The 22271-nt window shown below is 38.8% G+C and overlaps 1 long non-coding RNA gene across 1 annotated transcript in view; it reads right to left on the minus strand.

The window, feature by feature from the left end:
- Window positions 1–1123: 1123 nt before the first annotated feature.
- LOC113926229 overlaps window positions 1124–22271 on the minus strand; it is a 31034-nt gene continuing 9886 nt past the window's right edge. Inside the window, exon 3 of the long non-coding RNA XR_003521239.1 lies at window positions 1124–2340. This is a non-coding gene — a long non-coding RNA (uncharacterized LOC113926229). The remainder of the gene's footprint in view (window positions 2341–22271) is intronic.

Consider the following 22271-nt stretch of genomic DNA (forward strand, 5'->3'; position numbering starts at 1 on the left):
GAAGAGCCCAAAAATCCAATCACAGTATCAGGGTAAAATATTTGGGCAGTTTATTGGTATTATGCAGAAAATTTTAAGTATTGATTGTTTTAACAAATGCAACTGTTTTGTTTTACAAAGCTAGGGCAAACTGCTTTTTGGCATCGTTACAATCACCCCAGATCTCAAACTAGTGGCTGCCTGCCACTAGAATGAAACCATGTCACCAGGTCAAATGTACCCTTCTTCCAACATGCATCTTCATTCATGTAGAAAGAAGAAAAGGAAGGAAAAGGGGCGCCTGGGTGGCTCAGTCGGTTGAGCGTCTACCTTCGGCTCAGATCATGAGCCCAAGCCCTGGGACGGAGCCCTGGGACGGAGCCTTGGGATGGAGCCCTGGGACGGAGCCTTGGGATGGAGCCCTGGGACGGAGCCTTGGGATGGAGCCCTGGGATGGAGCCCTGGGATGGAGTTTTCCATTTCTGTAGTTCTCCTTAGCAGTCCCCTCTGCCCAGGAGGTGTCCCAGAAATCTGAGGCCCTACGGGGTCATCACTCAACTCAAGTGTGCAGCCAGAGCTTTCCTCAGAGGATACTTCTAAATTAAAATAAGGGCCAAATTCTTGTTTGCATTTATGATTGTCTTGACGTTATAAAGTGCTACTTTATTTGTTAGATTAATATGAAAAGAACAGATGCAGGCTTAATAGGTTGAGGATACATTCTTGCTAAATGATGCCCATATGACAACAAATCTTGCTATCTAAAAAAAAAAAAGGTTTCCCTAAAAAAATAAAAATTAAAAAAAAATTAAAAAAAGGTTTCCCTGTACTTATTTCAAATTCAGAGAGATGGGTAATTTGTTCCTCCTGCAACACGTGGTAGCACATGGACGGTGGACTTAAAAGAACCTGTGACAAAGCAGTAAGTACCATGTTTATATTTAGAGTAGCAATTTAGTTGCATTAAAATAACATCAGTCACATTAAATTTATATTGTTAATTTGAATTAAATATGTGATTTTCTTCTATTAAGTTAGTTTTTTGCTTTTGCTTATATAAATACACAAGAGCTATAAGCATAAATAATCTATACTTACATTTGTACACATTTAAGTAATATTACAATTACTGTAACTCAGCACTTGAAGCCCATAGGTTTTATTTTTCCCTGAATAGAGTTGGAACATTACTGAAGTTTGCATAGCGTTAGGCTAACACAATAGCCGTGTTAAGACTGGTTGGTATGGGGTGCCTGGGAGGCTCAGGTGGTTCAGCATCTGCCTTTGGCTCAGGTCATGATCCCAGGATCCTGGAATCGAGTCCCACATCCCACATCAGGCTCCCTGCTCAGTGGGGAGTCTGCTTCTCCCTCTGCCCATAGCTCCCCCACCTTGGGCTTGTGCTTATGCTCTCTCAAATAAATAAATAAAATCTTAAAAAAAAGACCAGTTGGTATGATCATACATTTTTATAAAGTATCAGAAACATCAAAACCCCCATAAGTCACTGTGTTTGTATAAAAGCTAAATACTTCAAACTCTATATAGTCAAGAAGTCAATTGCAGTGACTTTCAGATAAAGATGGAGATTGAAAACATCATCTAATATTGCTTCTTCCAAAATACCACTGAAACTACACCAAAGAGGCTTATTTTAAGACATAAGACCACAAGTTGAAGATGGCAATGACAGCAACACTTTTGAAGGATGTACATAGGTGGTCAAGTGGAAACTGACTTGCAGGCCTGAAAAGGCTTCACTCTAAGCAGCAGTCCCTGGGAGAGGTGGGTGACCGGGAGAAGATAAAAAGGATTGGTTGTAAGAAGTAGTAGTTAGGTCTCTCAAGTCATTGGCCTTCCTTATACAGTTGAGCAACTTTCAGAGAAACCAAGGAATCTCTGTACTGGGAAACCAAGTCAAGGGCAGGGGAACTGTGCCCAGAACCAGGGGGATTGAGTACGCATATTCAAAGCTGACATCCCCAGCCTCCCCTCCCAGTCTCACTCCCAGAATAATGGCAGACAGGCATTTACCCTCCACATAGGAGACTAGAAGCACATTCTGAACAGCCTAAGAAGAAACATTTAAAGATAGACAATAGAGGCTCTAAGACAAACAGCTGCCCCATTACCTACATCACAGCTTTTTATTTGAACACCCTTAATCATGCTTGCACAATTAAGAATTATCAGGCATCTGGGGCACCCGGGGGATTCAGTTGGTTAAGCATCCAACTCCTGATTACGGCTCAGGTCATGATCTTACGGTGGTGAGATCAAGCCCCACGTCAGGCTCCACGCTGGGTGTGGAGCCTGCTTGGGATTCTCTCTCTCCCTCTTCCCCCATCTCTCTCTTCCTTCCTAAAAAAAAAAAAAAAAAAGAATTGTCAGACATCTGAGGATATAAACCCTCACATAAATGTTGGCATAAAATACATAAACAGAAAAAGGCAATTTGAAAGAAACAATGACTAGGCTGGCAAGGAAAAAAAATTTAGTGTCTACAGAAGATAATAGAAGGTTTTCAATTAATAAAATAATAGGAAGCTCCAAAAAATAAAGACACAGAGAACAGCAACAACAAAAAATGTAAACATGGTTGTAGAAATGAAAACTCAATAGACCAGAAGATAAAGTAGAATAAATCTTGCAGAAAGAAAACAAAAAGAAAAAATCATGAAAAATTGGAGGGAAAGTATAAGCAAATTAAAAGACCCCAGTCCAAGAGAAGTCCCTCAAAGAGAGACTAGGGAAAACAATTATTTTCTCAATGAAATACTTTAAGATTTCTGAAAATTTCAGGATATGCATTTTCACTGTGAAAGGGCTTACCCAGTGTCCAGCAATGAAAACAGACCCACACCAAGACACATCAGAGATATTTTAGAACATAGGGGTCAATGAGAAGATGCTGTAGGTTTTCAGAAAGGTGAAGGGGAAAAGTTCACATACAAAGTAACAGGAATCCAAATAATTCTGCAGTTCTCAACAGCAACACAGGAAGTTAGAAGAAAATAGAGCAATGCACTCAAAATTCTGAAGGGAAATTAAATCTAACTAATATTAGATATCTAATAACTTCTCAACTAAGTGTGAGGGTGAAGATTTTTCAGTGAAAAACTACCTCCACTTCACACACATACACACACACACACACACCCCTCTTCTAAGAGAGTTTCCAAAGAATATGTGCAACCAAAACAAGGAAGTAAACCAAGAAAAAGGAAGCCATGCTTTACAGGATAAAAGATCCAAAACAGGAAAAAATGCAAAGGAATTATCATATACCCAGGATGATGCACCAAGCATGAGGGCAACACATCTGGACTTATACAGGCCCACATGCTTCAGAAGAGATTTAAAAAAAAATAAAATCGATATAATACCCAACACACATTAATGTATCAAGAAGATATTTCAACATCTGGTAGACATGTGTGCATAGAAGTAAGTGTGTACATAGAAAACTAGGCAAATGAGAAAACAAGACAATTCTTAACTGAGAGAAAACTACAAGTTGAGCAGTAAAGAAGAAGTAATCACAGTTTTCTATATGACTCAACACAGAGTAGCCTACAGAGTCATAAAAATGTAACCCTGAACATTGAGTCAATCAAAATTACAATGAATCTCAATCTGCAGGATGAACAGCTGAAAAGTGTTTATGACTGGGTTTGGTAAGAGTAAAAGAGACAAGATATCTAAATCCTCATCTTCATGACAGGAAGTCAATAGGTAATATCTAAAGCTGAAAAAAAACACGAAGTAATATCACAAGCTTGGTACTTAGAGCTATGCAGGTAATAACAGAAGTAGTGCTTCCCCCAGCCCCCCACCCCGCCCCAATGCTGTGACTTTTATTCCTGTAACTTATTCATTCCATAACTGGAAGCCTGGATCTCCCACTCCCCTTCATCAATCTTGCCCAACCTCCCCCTTCCCTTCTGGCAACTATCAGTTTGTCATCTGTATTGTCTAATTCTGCTTTTTGTTTATTTATTTAGATTCCACTTATGAGTGGAATCATATGGAATTTGCTTTTCTCAGTCTGACTTATTTCACTTAGCAAAATACCCTCTAGGTCCACCCAAACGTCTCATATGGCACAATCTCATACTTTTTGTGACTGTGTAATATCCCATCATATATATATATATATATATATATATATGCCACATTTTCCCTATCCATTTGTCTATTGACCTAAGTGTCCATCAACAAAAGAAGTGTCTTTATTTTTTTTTAAGATTTTATTTATTTATTTGAGAAAGAGAGAGAGCACAAGCCAGGGGAGAGGCAGAGGAAGAGAGAGAGAAGCGGGCTCCCCAAGCAGGGAGCCCCACACGGGGCTCGATCCCAGGACCCCAGGATCATGACCCGAGCCAAAGGCAGATGCCTAAGAAGAAGTATCTTTAAAAGATCAAGGAAGATGCCTCTGGGAAAAGAGATATGGAGAAAAAGGGTTGGAGACTATTTGTCTTTGCAAACTTTGTAGAACTAGCTGATTCTTAAAATTATGTGCACATTTCACTTTCATAAAAATAACAAGCTCACAGAATTTCTAAGTTCATGCAAAATAGTACAAAGAGCAGTGGTTTATGGTTAGTACCAGAGACCCAGATCTAAGTACAGGAGGCAGGATATATTATGACTTTCATGGGCCCTAGGCACTTTTGACTTTGTGGGCCCCTCCCACTATAATATCAATATTTAAATTATTTGGTATAACTTAAAATACTTCAAGGTTTTTTTCTTCTTAGGCAAAATTCAATAAAATTTCATGGGCTCTCTAAAAATATCATTGACCCTAAGCACTGTGCCTACTGAATAAATCCTCCCTGCAGGAAAAAGAAAGGAGGAAAACACAGATTTATGTTTTCTCTATAAGTAACAAAGTTCCCTTTGCTGGGAATCAAAATTTCTAGGTCAGAATGATGCCAAATTAAATGACTTCATAAACAATAAAGCTTTATTTGCTCTGATCCCCCTTTATTTGCTCTGTACCGTTAGTACAAAACCATTTTACACAATGTTTTCTCTTTTTTCTAAACTTATTTCATAACAATAATACCATGTTGGAATACTTGAACCAGCAGTTTAATGTAAACCAGAATTGAAGTTGCTGGATATATTTTCAATTTTCCATAGGGTTATTCTCAACTATATACAATATTAAAAGGCTTTTATGTCTCCAATTCTTTCTCCATTATTATGAAGTGAACCTGATATTTGCCTTTGAGTTACAATCTTCATACATCCATATGAAGATTATATCATACATTGTGATCAGCTTAATCTTCCCATTTCAATTGGTTAGGTTGAGATCAACACTTTGTTCCCAAAGATGCAGGTAAAAACTAAGAGAATTGCTTTAAAAAAATCTTTTCAATAATACCTCGCAGTTGTGCAACTTTATACATTTCTCTGGGTACTTTCTCTTTTCTACTTCGATGTCTTTCTACCATTTCTATTTCAGCATATCCAGAATGGAGCTTCTCTTTAGTATTCTCTCCCTCTCTTGACTTACTCAGTCCATTCAATTGGTACAATTCTGGTCTCTGTAGCTTAATCCTAGCTCGAACCTAGTATTCTTGCCTCTCCTCCCCATTCTCAGTATGGATTAGTAAACTCTATTGACTCTTCCTTTGCATTATTTCACCCATTTGCATTACGCATTCCCTAACCGATTACCCCGTCTCTTCTCTGTACCCAAACTTCCGTCATGGACTCCTAACTGGACTCACTCATCCAGCTCTTCCTCCTTCAATCCATCCCTGCAGTTTCCCATCACAGCAACTTGTTAGCATGGTGATCATGATGTTCAAAAATCTTAAAGAGCTCGCATTGCCTATGGGAAAAAATTGGTCATTTCTGTTTAGTAGCAAACTACTCTCGGTATTCTCAGACTTCTTAATCCACGTTTTGTCAAAAAGTCCTTTGTAGAGCACCCCCATGCCTTTGGTCACTCTGTTCTTTCTTCTGGAATGTCCTCTCATGGCTTCTCCTTCCCTTTTATTAATGTGGCTCAAGCCCATCTTCTCTTGGAAGCTTTTCCTAAGTACTCATCCCATAATGATTGCGTCCTTTGGAGTCTTAACATTTTGTTGTCAGTACACTCATTTAAAACATATCATATACTGCTTTTTTATGGTTAGTTATAGCCTCTTTATTTCTGTATCTTGTTGCCTGAACAAATTAAAAGCTCTTTGAGGGTCTAGAGTCTGTCTGATCCTACCATGGTATTGGTCACACAGTATGTGTCCATTTAGTAGTTAACTATTAAGGGAAAATATTTTTGGTTAAGTTCTTCCATTTCCATGTAGAAAAGAGGGCATTGTAAAAATGTGAATGTACTTAATACCACTGAACTGTCCACTTTATACGTTTTATATATATAATATACATAATTTTAATTGTAATAAAATATACATGACATGAAATTTATATATATATTATATATATCGAAGTTCATGTTTTATTTATCTTCAAATTATATCTAAACTTTTAATGTACTATCTACTTAGTTTATCAAATATGAATGATTTGGAAGAAAACACTGGGTTCAACTCTTAGCTCTACCAGAGACCAACTATGTAATGACCTCGGGCAAGTTAACTTTTTTTTTTTAAAGATCTATCTATTTATTTATTTATTTATTGAAAGACAGAGCATGAGGGAGGGAGGAAGAGAGAGAGAGAGGGAGAAGCAGACTCCCCGCTCAGCAGGGGAGCCCTACGAGGGGCTGGATCCCAGAACCCCGGGATCATGACCTGAGCCCAAGTCAGATGCTTAACTGACTGAGCCACCCACCGGCCCAAAGTTCTTAACTTTTAATGCCTTCATCGCCTGGTCTGTAAAATGAGTAGATGGATTCACTACATAATCTCCAAAGGCCCCAGTTCTATAAGTCTATGACTTTACATCTCTGGAGAGCACACATCATCTCCAGAATTATGGAAGAAAATGGTCTATCTGGCTCTCTTCCCAGATTTGCAAACCAAACCATCTGGAGTGAGCACGACCTATTCCACTCCCCAGCCCTGAGGATTCTAAAAACAGTTTGGGAAACTGATAGCAGCTGTGGATCTGGAGGACTGTGCTTCTGCCCCACCCTGGCTGTGCCTCTTTTTTGGGGAATTCCAGCCAGACTTGTACTCAACCTGCATCCTGTCTTAGCGGGGCTTACTGGACCCAGGCTCACCGGGCAGGGATAAACCCCTCCCTTAGGTGTGGTCTCTTAGCAAGCCTCTAGCTCCAGCTCTTCCCATGGCAGAGCGGTAGGAAAAGGAGCTTTTTTCTTCCCTCAACTACAACGTTATCAGGGACAGCTTGAGGAAACGGGTCTCATTCATTAGGCTTAGCAAGATTTCTGAGCAGTTATTAGCTTCAAATTTTAAGTGGAGGGACTTTTGTCTGTTTTGCAGTTGCAAAATCCTTTAAAATACATATTTAAAAGATTTCCCCACTCTTTGGGGAAGACTACCGTTTTGATGGTTGTCCTTTGAAATAATTATGGAAGCGGAGTTATTTCATTTGTTTTTTGTTTTTAAAAGTAATACTAGTAGATTTTGTTCAAATTCGCAAAAATCTCTAGTTCATCTTTTGGCTGACGTTAATTACAATCACTACAAATCTGTTAATCAAATGACAATAATATCAACAGTCTTTAAAAGTACTAGCATCTTGTAAAACCCCAAAGGCTTAATTTATACATGCAAAGCTTGGGGCAAAAGACGGGGGCGGAAGGGGGGGGTAGATTGTCATCTTAATTGTAGATCACCAGGCCACCCCTGCTTTACCAGAGTCCTGAACAAAGGGGAAAGCCAAATACTTTAGGCCTGAGATCACCCGATTCTCCACCAATCTTTGTTTAAAAAAGAGAGAGGAGGAGAAAAGAGAATTTTCTTGCTGTCATTGTCTTAATAAGTATTTAACTATCGAGTGGCTTACAGATTTCTCTAGGGACTTAAGCTTATTTCTATAATGATTAAATAAAATTGAAACTAAGTAGATGAGGAAAGTTGGACCATATCAAAATTACAAGTTGGAAAGATAAGGTCAGCAACAAAATTAAAACACAAAAACATGAATAAATTTTGGCTTATTTCTTGGCCACAATTCTTATAACAATCCTTGTTTAATTATCACAAAATGTTATTTATTACCAGGCCACTCCTACTAGAACCTTCTGTGAGACCTAGTCCCACAAGTGGCTCAATCCAGCTGCACCAGAACCCCACATATTTTGCTTATCTTTCTTCGGCTAATGGTTATGGTTTGTTCAATATTAACTTGAGGGGCCATTGCATCAACGGTGCCAAGATTCCCAGGGTTAACTTCTTTAAATTCTAGAAGTCCTCACTGTTCATTTTTCTGTCTTTGTGATTGATTAACTATCTGCGGTTGGTGAGATGAATAGTGTGGTTACTCTGGCATTTCCCTGGACTTGACAGAGATTTGGTGGTTATAATCATTTTTCCGGTTATGTTGGAAAAGAGGTTGTTCTGTCAGTGCCTTTGTTTCTAATACCAGTTGTGTGGTTTTGTGATATACTGCAGTTTCTTCAAAAAATTTCAATACTACGATGATACTTTTTCCCAAGAATTTCATAACCAACTCATTTTTTCAATATTAAAAGTAATACTGATTTTTTTTAATCTAGAAGATTTTCCTAAAAAGGAAACTCAATCCCAGTTTGTTTATCGGTTTCTCTAAAAATTGAGTTTTTTCTGTCTTTAACCAACATGTTCAGCCTGCAGGCTGGGCTGGAGGTGGAAAAGGTCACAGAAGAATTCTTCCAAAGGAGAGAGTATAAATGTTTCTACACCCCTTGATGAGTCAGAAACAGAAAACTAGGGGCTGGGTGACAGCTCACACACTAAAGAATTCTAGAAAAGAACGTTTCCCTCAGGCTCAGTGATTTCAGAGCTATATTTCTCTCCCTTGAAGTTGGCCTTTGGTAATAGATGTCAAGAGTGGAGGTGGGAGGAGGAGAGGCAAAACAGAGATCAGGGCTACTGTATTCCTTTTTGGCCATTTTGTCCCATTGTACGATCATGTGTCTTTATATATATATATTTTTGAGGTATGACTGACATACAAAAAAAGCTGTACATATTTAATGTTTACACCTTGGTGAGTTTGAAGATAAGCATACACCATGAAACTGTCACTGTAGGGCACCTGGGTGGCTCAGTTGGCTAAGCAACTGCCCTTTGACTCAGGTCAGGATCTCGGGGGTCCATGATCTAGTCCCGCATCGGGCTCCCCCCTGCTCAGCGGGGAGCCTGCTTCTCCCTCTCCCTCTGCCTGCCACTCCCCCTGCTTGTACTCTCTCTCTGCCAAATAAATAAATAAAAACTTTTTAAAAAAGAAACTGTCACTATAAACAATGCAATAACCATCCCCCATGAAAGTTCCCACCCTCCCTCTTTTTTTAAAAAAAAAAAACTTTAATATAAGATCTACTCTCTTAACCAGTTTTTTAAGTATACAATACAGTGTGTTAATTATATGCACTATGCTGTGCAGTGAATCTCTAGGACCTCGTAGTCTTGGGTAACTGAAAGCGTACGCCCCTTTGACTAATATCTTCCCAAGTCCCCCTCCCCATGTATTCTTATTTTTAGTCAGCAAATAAAGTCATTGTTAAGATGAAAGAGTTGAATTCTCTCCTTGTGAGGCTCATGGTAAACATTTCTTGCAACCTCAAGAACTCTTAGGTAAAAAATATTCATTTAATATTTATTTCATGACCATTTTAAATAATGAGTTTCATATATTCTCATAAAAAACAGAAGAGGCTAATATCCTAGAACTCAGAGCACACAATGTGTTTTCATTCCCAGTTCTGCTAGTCACCAACTGTGACTTCAGGAAAATATTTAGCCTCTCAGTTTTCCTATCTATAAAATAGTGATAGCAATACTTACTAATGATACTTGCAGGGTGTTATGAAGGATCCAGTGAATACAATGCATAAAGGCATTTAGCATAGTTCTGAAAGAATGGCATTCCATAAATCGTTATTATTCTTTAGATTTTCTTCAAACAGTACATGATACATAGTCAGGAAAAGTTTGAATACTTTGTTTTTATTATGAGACTGAGCTAAGGCCTTATAAAAATCTTATTTCATTGTTAAACCTTACAAATAGGTGTGATATATATTTTGCAGATAAAGAAATTGAAGCTTAGTGCTATGGACTGAATGTTTATGTCCCTCCCAAAATTCCTATGTTGAAACTCTAACTCCCAATGTGATGGAATTTGAAGGTAGAACCTTCGAACATTAATTAGATTTAAAAGAAGCCATAAAGATGAAGCCCCCATGGTGGAATCAGGGCCATTCTAAGAAGAGCGGAGACTGGGACTCCCCCCCACCCCCGCAGGGTGAGGGTGCAACGAGGAGATGGCTTTCTGCAAACCACGAAGAGGCCTCTCCCCAGGAATGAAACTGGCTGGCACCTTGATCAGGGACTTCCCAGTCTCCAGATCTGTGAAAAATAGATGTTTGTTGTTCAAGTCAGCCAGTCTATGGTATTTTGTTACCGCAGGCTGAGCTGACTAAGACACTTAGCAAGGCTGAGTAAGGTCACCCAAGATCACACAGCTGGTAAGTAGTTGCACCAGAATTTGGCTAAGTGTTTTATGCCAAACCCTGGGCTTTTTCCACAAAAACGCCACTGCCACCCAAAGGAAAAGGGACACTACTTGAGTTTCTCCAAACAGAAAGTTCCCCTGAGCCAGCCTGAATCCAGCCAGGACACTTTGCTGTGTTACCACATGTATGTTACTTGACTTTTCTATGCCTTGCTTTCTTCACCTGTAAAATGGGGATAATAGTAATACTCTACCTCACAGTGTTGTTGAGAGAATTTTATGGAGACATATGAAATGTTTAGAACAGTGGCTGGTGTGTAGTAAATTTTCTATTATTGTTATTATTGTTATATCTATAACCTTGGGATCAACCCAGATTCCTCTTTGGGAGATGGGAGGAAGAGCAACAAATACATTCTTTTCACCATAGATTGTGAGACTTTACCTAGTACAATATTAGGTGTATTCCCTAGTTTCCCAAAACCATCCCTTGTGAATTCCTTGTGGAATATTAACTTTGTGGTTTCCCCAAACCATCCCTGAGGGATTTTAGACCAGAACCATACTGGTCACCAGCAGAATCGGCCACAGAGCTTCTCAAAAACAGACCACAACCCATCCTCCCACCCCTCCCCCCACTCTCACCTCCTACCCCCACATCCGACCACTAATCAGAATCTGCAGGGGTGGGCCAGAAATACCCACTTTTAACAAGTATCCCACACAATTCAGCTGCGCAGCCTTCTAACCTAGCCCCTTTTAAAATGAGGAAAAAATGAGACCCAGAGAGGTTGCATGATTTTCCCAAAGCTCAGGGCTCTTTCTACCCAAGGTGTTAACATTCACACAGAGGGGCTGCCTGATCATCCCTGGTCCATTGCCAGGGACAATTTTTCATCCTCGCCAGCCAAAAGAAGTAGAGACTCATGAGAAATGCTGAACTAGTCTCACAGACCTGCACCCCCTCCTCCTGCATACCAGGGCTGTTAGGAAGCTGAGGGAGGCGGCAAGACCTGCTGTGGCCGGGGAGCCCCAGAGCTCCTGTCCCCTCCTCCGTGAGCTAGGGTGACAGATCATGGAGAAAAGGGAACTCACTTGAGCAGGCTTGCATTCTTGGCCTAGCCTAAATTCTATAGGACTCTACATGTAAACATGTCATTTATCTTCTATTGGCTTAGCCCTGGTTTGAAAAATAATCCTAGGTTAGCCTTCTCTCTCTTTTGTATTCTTAACCAGATGCAACCCTCTTTTTTTCTGCTGTTTTGGCTGCTGCTGACACTGGAGGTGAGGCTGAACCCACGGATCCTGCAGAAGACCCAAGTTGCTCATTTACTTCCTCCCAGACAAGCTTAACTGTGCGCATAGATCCACCAAATGGTTTTCATAGCAAAAATACCATTGACTTGTAAATGGGGCCTTAAAAATCCGCAGAGGCTTTTCTCTGAGAACTCCCAGGTATTTCAAGAAATCTAAGACCTAAGGGAAAAAGAAAAATCTCTTCAAGGCTCTCCTGAAACCGATTTGCAGATGCTGTCAAACCACTGCCTCAGCCATTGTTTCAAAACATAGGAACGCAATCTCTTTTTGAGGGCTGTTTCTCTGTATCTCCCAGGCAGGGATAGCTAAGAAAACGGGAACAACTGGAGTCGCCAAGAGAAAACCAAAAGAATTGTTATAGATACCTAGTCTCATGCCGTCAGCAGCTAAGCTGGAAACATGCCAATTGCTAAGAAGGATGCTTCTACATTCCTAAAAAGGAAGGAAAAAAAATACTTACAGGGGCTTGTTTCTAGTTCTTGATACAGATACTCCCTATGTGGAATCATTCCTTTGGATTGCCAGGAGCAGGGGGCTGGAGGGCACACCATCATTTTTTTTTTAACCTGGTGGTTTTTCCTCCTGAAGCCCAGAGGAAAAAAAGAAATGTTCTCATAGCAAACATCCTGTACTTCGTTTATTGTAACACTCATCAATCTTATAATTGCTTGTTCGATATCTGTCTTCCAATTAGACTATAAATTCCATGAGAGTGACCATGTTTTTTCTTTTTGCTACTGTGTGTGTCTCTGGTAGAGAGCCCTGGCACATAGTTTGACGCTCAATAAATATCTTTTGAACAAAATGCTGAATAAATTACATAGAAGCCACAGCCTTCCACAAGGGTGATTGGAACTAGTAAGATTTAAATTGCAGATGAAGCCACTATGTGGAGTTGAAGTTGCTGTATGTGGAGTATATAATGGAATTAATTAGACGAAGAGGGCAAATTTCTAGTTTTGAAGACAAAAGCGGAGAAGAAATCTTTCGACTGCATTGAACCTGGTGTGATTACGTTGGTCATCATTAAGAATCAAAGAAAAAAATGCCCAGTTGCACCTAGGTCTGGCTACCTTAAAACATGTTTCATCTCGGGCTGCTTGAGTGGCTCAGCTGATTGAGCAACTGACTCGACCTCAGCTCAGGTCTTGATCTCATGGTCATGAGTTTGGGTTTCCGCATTGGGCTCCATCATGGGCGTAGAGCCTACTTTAAAAAAAATAAATAAATAAATAGTATTTAAAATACTATTAAAAAAATAAAATCATTTATTATATAGCACATACTAGTGTTTTATGTTTTTAACAAAGAGGGGCTTCAGATTTATTTAAAGGCAATAGTGTAAAAGTAGTCATATTTGCGGTTTAAACTGTATAAATTCTTCAACACAGTTAGCATCTTAAAGCCATCTGGGGTAATATAACATCATTGCTGGTTTTGTTGTTGATAAATAAAGCTCTTGAAAAATAAACTTCTGGGGTGCCTGGGTGGCTCAGTTGGTTAAGGGACTGCCTTCGGCTCAGGTCATGATCCTGGAGTCCCCAGGATCGAGTCCCGCATCAGGCTCCCTGCTCAGCGGGGAGTCTGCTTCTCCCTCTGACCTTCTTCCCTCTCATGGTTTCTCTCTACCATTCTCTCTCTCTCAATAAATAAATAAAATCTTTTAAAAAAAAAAAAAAGAAAAATAAACTTCTGGGGCACCTGGGTGGCTCAGTCGGTTAAGCATCTGCCTTTGGCTCAGATCATGATCCCAGGGTCCTGGGATTAAGCCCCAATGGCAGGTTCCCGCTCAGTGGGCTTCCTGCTTCTCCTCTCCCTCTGCCCTTACCCCTGCTTATGCTCTCTCACTCTTTCTCTAAGTAAATAAATAAAATATTTTTTAAAAATAAAAAAACCTTCTAAGTTAAATATATGAAATGTCTGCAATAATGTCATAAATGCTATATGCTTTAAAAAATTAAGAAAACAATATCATCTCATTGATACAACCTCTTTTGATGGGATGAATAGCTATCGGAAGACATCATGATGAAAGCCTAATTGAAAAATGGTTGCAAGTGTATCTCTGTTGAACTTCAATCCTTGGAGGTACTACCTCTTCTGAAGAAAACTGAGACAAATGGACTCAGAATTGTAACAGCAGATCAGAATCAAAATTGGAGAGCTATGAAAATGTAAAGGAGACAAATATACTCATATTGACTTTTTAGTTAAGGAATTTTGAATAGACTACACTTAGGAAAAAATCACTTGTAGTAATGTATATCTAAAAATTTAAATATGATTTGTTTTTAGAAAATCTGTAATTTGGCAGCTTTATTGAGGTATAATGACATACAATAAACAGCATATATGTAAAGTGTACAATATGATGAGTTTTGACATATATTTATATTTGTGAAACCATCACCACAATCAAATAAATCCATTAGCTTCAAAAGTTTCCTCATGACCCTTGATAATTCCTCCTCCCATTCCTTACCCCAAGCAAACTGATATGCTTGCTTACTTTCTTCTTTCTTTCTTTATTTTTAAGTAAGCTCTATGCGGGGCTTGAACTCATGACCCTGAGATTAAGAGTTGCATGTTCTACTGACTGAGCCAGCCAGGTGCCCCATCTTCCTTTCTTTTTTTAATGAAAAAATATTTAATTGTGATTTAAAAATAACATAAATTTATTATCTTAAGGATATAACAAGGATTAAAGCAGAGATTAGTGAAATTGAGAATAGAAAAAAATCAACAAAGCTAAGAGTTGCTTTTTGAAAAGATCAAAAAAATTGAGAAACCCTTAGATTCACTAAGCAAAAAGGAGAAAAAAACTCAAATAACTAAAATCAGAAATGAAAGAGGGGACATTTCTACCAATGCTATGGAAATAAAAAGGATTAGAAGAGACTGCTATGAACAATTACATACCAACAAATTGGATAACTTAAAAGATATGGAAAAATTCCTAGAAGCAGACAACCTACGGAGACTGAATCAATAGAAAAAGAAAATCTGAACAGACCATAACTCCTAAGAAGATTGCATCAGTAAACAAAAACCTCCCAACAGATTCCCCCGGCTCATAGATGTCTGGGCTAGAGCATCAGGAAAAGACTGAAGATTAGATTGTAAGAAAATGCAGAAGCCATGTTTTAAAGACCCGAATTACAGGTATTCATCAGTTTGCAAGACATGAGTCTCAAATAGCTAGCTGTTTGGTTCTCAAAAGATCTCTAAATTGTGTGCAGTTACTTGGGAAAGTTGGTCAGGGCTCTGTCATGATACAGGTGGAAGGAAAAAAATCCAGCAACAATATTTTCTCTACCAGAAATGAGATGTGGCGATCAGAGAGGAAAGTGGGGTATACCAAATGGGCAATGTCAGTCAAAAGACAACATGGCACAGAATATCAATATTATAGCCAGGCCTCAGAGACTTGGAGTACCAGTAGGTGAAAAGGGGTCTTTAATTGATGTGCAAGGGAAAGTAGGTTCAGGTGAATGCACAGATAAAAATAATTCCAAGTTACAGGCAATGGTCATTATAACAGGTAATACACTTCTGGGTGACCAGACAAAAGAGAAGGCAGAGAATGGATTGATTATTCTTCTTTGGCTATTATTTGGTAGTCTCATTTCCAAATCATGTATAGTCTCTCTAGTTTCTAAGGACAAGGATTAAAATATATATACCTCCTAAAAAAGAAAAGCCCAAGACCAGATAGTGTCACTGGAAAATTCTACCAAATATTTAAGGAAGCATTAACTACAATCCCTCTCAAACTCTTGTAAAGCATTGAAGAGGGAACACATCCAAATTCCTTCTATGAGTATTATGCTGATACCAAAGCCAGATAAACACACTACAAAAAAACTCCAGACCAATATCCCCAAGGAATACTGATGCAAAACTCCTCAACAAAATACTAGCAAACTGAATTCAATAGCACATTAAAAGGATTATACACCACCACAAAGTAGAATTTATTCTTGGATGGTTCAACTTATGGCCAATAAACATGAAAAAAATGCTTAGTATCACTAATCATCAGAGAAATGCAAATCAAAACTACAATGAGATATCACATACTCATTAGGATGGCTACTATAAGAAGAAAGAGAAAGAGAAAGAAAGAAAGAAAGAAAGAAAGAAAGAAAGAAAGAAAGAAAGAAAGAAAGAAAGAAAGAAAGAAAGAAAGAAAGAAAGAAAAAGAAAGAGAAAGAAAGAAAGAAAGAAAAAGAAAGAGAAAGAAAGAAAGAAAGAAGAAAGAAAGAAAGAAAGAAGGAAGGAAGGAAGGAAGGAAGGAAGGAAGGAAGGAAAGAAAGAAAGAAAGAAAGAAAGAAAGAAAGAAAGAAAGAAAGAAAGAAAGAAAGAAGAAAAGAAGGAAGGAAGGAAGGGAGGGAGGAAGGAAGGAAGGAAGGAAAGAAGAAAGAGAAAGAAAGAAAGAAAAGAAAAAAGAAAGAAAGAAAGAAAGAAAGAAAGAAAAAAGAAAGAAAGAAAAGAAAGAAAGAAAGAGAAAAGAGAAAGAAAGGAAAAGAAAGAAAGAAAGAAAGAAAAAAAAAGAAGAAAGAAAAAGAAAGAAAGAAAAAAAAAGAAAGAAAGAAAAAAAGAAAGAAAGAAAGAAAGAAAGAAGGAAGGAAGGAAGGAGGAAGGAAAGAAAGAAAGAAAGAAAGAAAGAAAGAAAAAAGAAAGAAAAAAAAGAAAGAAAGAAGAAGGAAGGAAGGAAGGAAGGAAGGAAGGAAGGAAGGAAGGAAGGAAAGAAAGAAAAGAGAAAGAAAGAAAGAAAGAAAAGAAAAGAAAGAAAGAAAGAAAGAAAGAAAGAAAAGAGAAAGAAAGAAAGAAGAAAGAAAGAGAAAGAAAGAAAGAAAGAAAGAAAGAAAGAAAGAAAGAAAGAAAGAAGGAAGGAAGGAAGGAAGGAAGGAAAGAAAGAAAGAAAGAAAGAAAGAAAGAAAGAAAGAAGGAAGGAAGGAAGGAAGGAAGGAAGGAAGGAAGGAAGGAAGAAAGAAAGAAAGAAAGAAAGAAAGAAAAGAAGAAAGAAAGAAAGAAAGAAAGAAAAAGAAAGAAAGAAAGAAAGAAAGAAAGAAAGAAAGAAAGAAAGAAAGAAAGAGAAAGAAAGAAAGAAAGAGAAAGAAGGGAAGGGAAGGGAAAGGGAAAGGGAAAGGGAAAGGGAAAGGAAAGGAAAGGAAAGGAAAGGAAAGGAAAGGAAAGGAAAGGGAAAAACAAGTGTTGACAGGGATGTGGAAAAGTCGGAGCATTGTTGGTGGGATTTTTAAATGGTGCAACCACCTTGGAAAATAGTATGGCAGTTCCTCATACAATTTTATTTTATTTTACTTTATTTTATTTTCTTTTAGGGAGAGAGTGCAAGCAGGGGGAGGGGCAGAGGGAGAAGCCGGCTTCCGCTGAGCAGGGAGCCCGATGTGGGGCTCAATCCCAGGACCCCAGGATCATGACCTGAGCCAAAGGCAGATGCTTAACCAACAGAGCCACCCAGGGGCCCCCCAATACTACTTTAATTGCTCATTTAATTAATTACCTTAAATTAATTACTAATTTAATTAGTCATATTATTTTAATTTAAGTAGAACTGCCATATGATTTAGCAATCCCACTTCTGGATATATATCCCAAAGAAATAAAAGCATGGTCTAGGAGATGTCTGTACCTCCATGTTCATAGTGGTACTATTCACAATAACTAGAGGTGGAAGAAACACAAATGTCATTGGCAGACGAATGGATAAACAAAATGGGGTCTATACATACAAAGGAATACTATACCACCTTAAAAAGGAAACAAATCTTATCACGTGTTATAACATGGATGAATCTTGAGGACATCATGCTAACTGAAATTATCCAGTCACAAAAGGACAAATACTGTATGATTTCCCTTATATGAGGTATCTAAAGTAGTCAGATTCAAAGAGACAGAAAGTAGAATGCTGGTTGGCAGGGGCAAGGTGAGGGGGGGTGGGGGGTTGTTCAATCGGTACAGCGTTTCAGTTCTGCAAAATGAAAAAAGTTTCTGGGGATGTTTCACGGCAACATTATGTACAATATTTCACAACAGAGCAAATATACTTAACACTACTGAACTGTACGCTTAAAAATAGTGATGGTGGGATGCCTGGGTGGCTCAGATGGTTAAGCGTCTGCCTTTGGCTCAGATCATGATCCCAGCGTCCTGGGATCCAGCCCCACATCGGGCTCCTGGCTCAGCGGGAAGCCTGCTTCTCCCTCTGCCTCTTCCCCTGCTCATGCTCTCTCTCTATATATATATATATATCTGTGTCTCAAAAATAGTGATGGTAAATTCTATGATTTTTTACTACAGTAAAACAAATTCTATAAATACATAAATAAAACTGACCATACCAAGCACTGACAAGAATGTGTAGGGACTGGAATTCTCATACATGGCTAGTGGGAATATCAAATGGTACAACTCCTTTGGAAAGTTCTTAAACTCCTTTGGCAGACTTATATAAGAATGTTCATAGTAGGGGTGCCTGGGTGCTCAGTCATTAAGCGTCTGCCTTCGGCTCGGGTCATGGTCCCGGGGTCCCTGGGATCGGGCCCCGCATCGGGCTCCCTGCTCGGCGGGAGGCCTGCTTCTCCCTCTCCCACTCCACCTGCTTGTGCTCCCTCTCTTGCTGTGTCTTTCTCTGTCAAATAAATAAATAAAATCTTTAAAAAAAAAAAGAATGTTCATAGTAGCTTTTATTTGTAATAGTTTAAAAGCTAGTAACAATCCAAATATGTATTAACAGTGAATAATCAAATTGTGTATATCCATACAAATGAAATACTACTTATAAAATAGGTATACATTTTAGATATCATTTGAGTTTTTATTACGTATCAAGCACTGTGTCTAATGCTTTAAACATGTAATCACAACTTTATGAGGTAGGAATCATTGGCCTTATTTTCCAGATGATGAAATGGAGTCTTGGAAAAGTTTGTAACACAGGGGTTACATAGCCAAGCTATACCAAAGCCAGGGCTTAAACTTAGGTCTAGAGAACTATCAAAGATGGAATGCTTAGTCACCACACTGAATTTGTTAAATTCAACAGGAGTAACACACTGATTAGCTGACAGTAAACATCTCAATTGAAGAATTCTTTGAGGAAAAAAAAAAGCTGTCTGGCTACTCACCAGTGGTGTTTAATGGACATATTGTACAATGTACAAATGTGGCTTTCAATGTAAACAGCCTATGTGTGAATTCCCATGGCTACCATTTCCTAGTTGTGTGAGCTATTTCATCTCTCTGTTCCCTTAGCTTTAGGGTGGAGATATAGAGCCAACCTCATTCCCTGCTTGTACTTAAAACAGTTCCTGGCATATAGAAACACTACCCATCTTTATTTAACTTCTACAGTGTAAGTGTGAATGCTTCCTATCTCTATTAAGAGGGGATAAGATACTTTGAAAAAAAACAAAAAAACACTTCATTCAACTTAAACGTATTAAAGTGATTCTGTGTAATGCCCTGGGCTAGGCACCGATGGGGAGCAAAGCTGAGTCAGAGGAGAGAGTCCCTGTCCTCAGGAATTCTGCAGTCCCTTAAGCAAAATGCTACACTTGGCCTCTTCAATATTCTCCACATTTACATGCCCCTGCAATTTGTGCTTGGTTGAACTTTACATTTAATTTTTGACTTTGCAACATTCTCACCTATTTTGCATTATGATGTACTGTGTAGAGATCATTTCCCATGAGGGCTTCCTAAATTACCAGCCCAACTTCTTTCTTGATGGGAATAGTTCTTGATATTAATATTTCATTTCCTTTTACCGCTGAAACTTAGTGAAAACTCACTAAGCTAAAGCCATTTTGAATAAAATTTAAGCATTTTTAAGCACCATCAAACATAACTTGTAGGTATTGTAATGTTATATACAGAAATTGACTCAGCCCTTTCGTGAGAGGCAGAAGGAATCACAGGTAAGAGTAGCTTCAAGTAGACCAAGCTTTTGGTACTAAGTAGATGACCTTTTTGCTTATGTGAAAAGCTAATACTGATGTCAGATTGACAGAATCTTTCGAAGACCAAAGCTAAAACCAGGTTCCATGTGAGTGCAATAAAACTTGTCTAAATTGATCATGTGACCCCTCTGTAATGTTGGTTTTAAGAAAGGACAACTATAACAACCATGTCAGGGTGTCTGGCTAAGGGATCAGCATTGTGATGGAGGGTACGTGGTAGAATTGCATTGTGGGTTGAACTGTGTCCCCTAAAAGTTCGTATATTGAAGTCTTAAGCCCCCTACCTAAAAATCTGACCTTATTTGAAACTGGGATTGTTGCACATGTAATTAGTTAAGTTAAATCAAGGTCAGTAGGATGGGCCCCTAATTCCATATGACTGGTATCCTAATAACAAGGGGAAATTCAGGCACAGAGATTCACACATGGGGAGAACACCATGTGCACATTAGTTGGAGCTATGCTTCCATAAGCCAAGGAACTACTGTAAGCTAGGAGAAAGACCTGGATCAAATACTTCCCAGGCACCCTCAGAGGCAGTATGTTCCTATTGACCTCTTCATCTCAGACTTCTACCCTCCAGAGCTGTGAGACAATAAATTTCCATTGTTCAAGCCATTCAGTATGTGGTACTCTGTTACAGCAGCCTAGCAAACTAATATAATTTGGGAGGGGAATTCTGTTCTCTTCTTTTTTCTCTTTGTGTTTCACAAATGTTACAGCTCTTCTGCAACTTGATTTTTTTGTTTGTTTAATTGAAGGATATAAAGACAAAGTAGTCACTTCTGTGTTGCTTAAGATTTGCTACAGGAGATAGGACAGATCAACTGGGAGGGCATATTTGAATCTCAGCTCTGTCACTCATTTGTTGTGAGACTTTGGGCAAGTTACCTAGACTCTCCGAAGTTACAGTTTCTTTATTTATGACATGGAGATAATAAGATCAGCTCCCAATGTTGTTGAATAATTTAGATAATGTATGTAAATTAATAGTGTGCTTTCACAAAATGCAGCGATTATTATTACAAAACAACTACAATTTAAGGCAGAAAAATCAAGACAAGATCAGAAGTATAGCAGGTGCTTCGGGAGCTCAGAGGGGTGAGATCTCACATATGGCTGGGGAACCTGGATGAAGGTGGTGGCATTTACGTTGGTTTTTAATTGGTAGATGGAATTGGTGAGAAGGCATTCGTGGTGAAAGAAACAGCATGAACACAGGCAATGTGTCCCCAAAACACAGGCACATTCAGCAAGTAGTATGGCTTAGATTGGAGGGTCGGATATGAATTTTAGATTAACTATCTTCCTTAGAGAACACCCTTCACAACCTTGGCTTAAATTGTTTCCTACCTCGGCTTTACCCCTTTGCATCATATCACCATATTTATTTCCTTTTTAGCTTGTGTCACAAACTGTAATTCTCCTATTTACTTATCTGTTTACTTATCTATTGTCTGTAAAGGCAGAGTCTCTCTGTCTTATTCAGATCTATATCCCAAGGAGATGCTCAGCAAATATATGTGGGAAGAAAGGAGGGAGGGGAGAGAAAGAGACAGATTGAAAGGGTGAGAGGAAAATGAATGAACGGAGCAGTAGAAGAGTCCTACTATATCAGGTGAAGAGGTAGTCTGGAACCAGAGCATGAAGGGGCTCTTGAAAGGGGCAGGCTAAAGATCCCAATGCAGGACCTCTGGATCAATCAGTCTATCATCTATCTATCTTTTAAGTTATATATATGGATATAGAGATATATCTATATAGATATAGATATATTTTAAGCCCCAATGCAGGACTTGAACTCACGACCCTGAGATTAAGACCATGAGATCAAGACCCCAGCTGAGATCAAGAATTGGACACTTAACCAACTGAGCCACACAGGCGCCCTGCTAATCAATATTAAGAGAAAGATTCAGTGTCCGGTATATCTAACAGCCACCTCTGGTGGCAAATTTGGGAAATAGTTCAGACCAAGGGTTCTTAAAATATGGTGCCTACACCAGCCGCAGCAGCAGCATCCAGGACTTTGTCAGAAAGGCAACGGCTTGGTCCCCACCACAGACCTACTGATTCAGAATCTGTCTTTTAACAAGGTCCCAGGATAATTGAAAAGCACTTAGAATTAAAATCCTGCCTCTTACTATAACATTTAGTCTTTTTTTTTTTAAGATTTTATTTATTTATTTATTTGAGGGAGAGACAGAAACAGCGAGAGAGCACAGCAGGGGGGAGAGGGAGAAGCAGGCTCCCCACCGAGCAGGGAGCCGGATGAGGGACTCAGTCACAGGACCCTGAGATCAGGACCTGAGCAGAAGGCAGATGCTTAAATGACTGAGCCACCCAGGTGCCCCACTATTACATTTAGTCTTAATGTGTTTGGGC

This window comes from Zalophus californianus, chromosome 7 (assembly GCF_009762305.2).
Source record: "Zalophus californianus isolate mZalCal1 chromosome 7, mZalCal1.pri.v2, whole genome shotgun sequence".
NCBI lineage: Eukaryota > Metazoa > Chordata > Mammalia > Carnivora > Otariidae > Zalophus > Zalophus californianus.